This window comes from Symphalangus syndactylus, chromosome 12, assembly GCF_028878055.3.
Source record: "Symphalangus syndactylus isolate Jambi chromosome 12, NHGRI_mSymSyn1-v2.1_pri, whole genome shotgun sequence".
In the NCBI taxonomy this organism is placed as follows: Eukaryota; Metazoa; Chordata; class Mammalia; order Primates; family Hylobatidae; genus Symphalangus; species Symphalangus syndactylus.
In genome coordinates, this window is record NC_072441.2 from 99,678,307 (window position 1) to 99,681,477 (window position 3,171).

The window sequence follows — 3,171 nt, forward strand, 5'->3', positions numbered from 1 at the left end:
AACTGGCACACTGTTTTCCCTAAAGTCTATACCAATTTATATTCCCAACAACAGTGCACAAGGGTTCCAGTTTTCCCACATTCTCGCCAACACTTATGTTCCGTTTTTTTTTTTTTTTTATAGTATCCATTCTAATAAGTGTGAGGTGGTCTTTCTTTTCTTTCTTTTCCAGAAGTTAGATGAATTGTATGGCACTTGGCATAAAGCTTCTTCCCCCAAGAGTAACTACAATCTTCCCATCCACAAGATGATCATTACAGATCTTAGCAAAATCTTAAAAAGCCCAGAGATCCAGAGAGCCCTTTGAGCTGGAAGGGCTGGAAAATTCTTTTCTTTCTTCCTCTCTCTCTCTCTGTCTTTCTTTTTTTTTTTTTTTTTTTTTTTCTCAGTCTTACTCTGTTGCCAAGGCTGGAGTGCAGTGGCGTGATCTCGGCTCACTGCAACCTCCGCCTCCTGGGTTCAAGTGATTCTCCTGCCTCAGCCTCATGAGTAGCTGGGACTACAGGTGCACACCCCTACACCTGGCTAATTTTTTGTATTTTTAGTAGAGATAGGGTTTCACCATGTTGACAAGGCTGGTCTCCATCTCCTGACCTCAAGTGATCCACTCGCCTCAGCCTCCCAAAATGCTGGGATTACAGGCATGAGCCACCATGCCTGGCCTGAGGTAGTATTTCATTGTGATTTTGATTTTGATTTCCCTAATAATTATTGATGTTGACCCTATTAGGCTTTGCAATTAATAAAAATATTTTTAAAGGAAAATGTATTATATGTTGGTACTTTAACATCATTTTTTCCGTGCTCTTTTTCTCACTGCCTCTTTGATCAGGTCTTTATTCAAAAGAAGCTGTCCAAAATGATTTGACAATTATGGAATAATCAAATTTAAGAGTTTATGCAGCAGGCTTCTTTTCCTCTGTAGTAGGTTTCCTTTCTGCTGGCTTCTTTTCAGTGCCTGGTTTCTTGGTAGCTGCTGCCTTTTTTCCCCACCAGAGGCTTCTTCTGCTTCTTAACACCAACAGCAGCCTTCTTTCCTTTCTTACCTACCACAGGCTTCTTGCCTGCAACCCCCTTCTCATCCGATTTGGCTTCTAGTGCTGCAGCTGCCGCTGCTGCCTTATCCACCTAGAGCTTGTCATTCCTGACCTGGCGAAGAATGGTGTTCCGACACATGGTCTTTGTGTATGGGTTTAGCTTCAGCATGATTCTCAGGTTTTTCAGTGGGTTCTTCCTTAGGACTATGTAATGAATCTTCTTACGTGGTGCTCAAAGGGCTTGCTGGATCTCTGGGCTTTTTAAGATTTTGCTAAGATCTGTATTGATCATCTTGTGGATGGGAAGATTGTAGTTACTCTTAGGGGAAGCAGCTTTATGCCAAGTGCCATATAATTCATCTAACTTCTGGAAAGCACTTTTGGTCCAAATGCAGAAATGTCCCACATGCCCACCAGGAGCAAGCTTCAAAATGTTCAGTTGGCTTACATTAAGCAGAGTAATTCCAGGGATGTTTCTGAAGGCCTTGATGATACCATTATCTTCATTATAGATGATGCAGGGGCCCCTGCACTGGATACGGTGACGGTTTCTCATTTTGCTGTTGCCAGCTCTCATTTGCTGAGAGGCGTAGTCCTTTCTGATGTCATTCCAGGCTTTAAATTTCTTAAGAAGCGAAACAGCCTCCTTGGTCTTCTTGTACCCTTCAACTTTATCTTCGACTACCAAAGGAAGTTCAGGAACTTCCTCAGTACGATGACCTTTAGACATGACCAGTGCTGGTAAGGCCGAGGCAGCTAGGGCAGAACAGATGGCATATCGTTTTTGGGTTGTGTACTCTCTATGATCCTAACGGCATCAGGTTTTGGTTGGTGCAAACATTCAGCCTCCACAACACATGTTTCCAGAAGCACCCTGACCAGAACGGTGAGTCCCATAACACCTTGAACTCTGGGAATTTGAGCCACAGCTCTGCCAGTACCCCAAGACTCAACACTGGTCTGATGACCTGCTAATTCACTGACAGCATAGGGCTGTCTGTTGTTTTTGCGCAAGTTGGTGTGAACAAAGTTCACAATACCTGGTCAAATAGGAGCCTTGAATACAGCAGGCAAAGTGACATTTTTGCCGGATGACTCCCCCTTTCAGAGTACGCTGACACTAGTGGGCGAGCACACGCCATGGTGGAGAGGAGACAGCCACGCTCCTCTCACCACAGCTGTTGCCACAGGAAAAGTTCTCTGTGCTTTAAAAAATGTGCCCCACATTTTAATTTTGCACTGGGTCCTGGAAATTATGTAGCCAGCCTTACATATGGGAAAGAAGGTTAATGAAAAAAATGGACTGGGTAGTAACTTAATAATCTGAGTGTATGATACTTGTTTATCACCTGTTTCCCATCTCTACTGACTCAGTGAAAGTCTGAGAGATTTATTTAGAAAGGAAAACTGCCTTAGTGCCTGCAGCTTGCTGTAAAGAATCTGATCCTAGTTCCACTTTGGATTACAGCCTCGCCTCTGTCACACATCACCTGTGTAAGTGCTGGGCAAATCATTAAACCTCTCTCTTGAGCCTTGATTCCAGAGGGGTTATGGGTCTGGTGGCCAGGCAGGTAGTAGAGGGCAGATCCTGAGATGGGCCAGCATCCTCCTGGAAGTTACTTGCCTTGTTTTGAGGCTACTAAATAGCTTTCAAGCAAGCAAGAGTGAAGGGGGAAATGGGGTTTTATCTTTCAACAAGGGGGACTGGGCCACTTGTACAGGCCCAGGGAGTTCTGGAGAATCTGAGCATTCAAGATCCTCAAGTGGGCTGAGTGCAGTGACTCATGTCTGTAATCTCAGCACTTTGGGAAGCCAAGGCAGAAGGACTGTTTGAGCCCAGGAGTTTGAGATCAGCCTAAGTAACATAGCGAGACCTCATCTCAATAAATAACAAAACAATTAGCCGGGCATGGTGGCATGTGCCTGTAGACCTGACTACTCAGGAGGCTGAGGCAGGAGGATTGCTTGAGCACAGGATGTTGAGGCTGCAGTGAGCTGTGATTTTGCCACTGCATTCCAGCCTAGGCAACAGAGTGAAATCCTGTCTCAAAAAAAAAGATAAAAAAGACCCTCAGGGGCAAGTAACCCAGATATCCCATCCCAAGTCTCTAGGCCCTGTTCTTTCCCTAACAAG

General features: G+C 44.7%; 1 pseudogene; it reads right to left on the reverse strand.

Moving 5' to 3' along the window:
- Positions 1-789: 789 nt before the first annotated feature.
- LOC134734792 (large ribosomal subunit protein uL4-like) lies at positions 790-2,204 on the reverse strand (annotated as a pseudogene).
- Between the last annotated feature and the right edge of the window lie 967 nt (positions 2,205-3,171).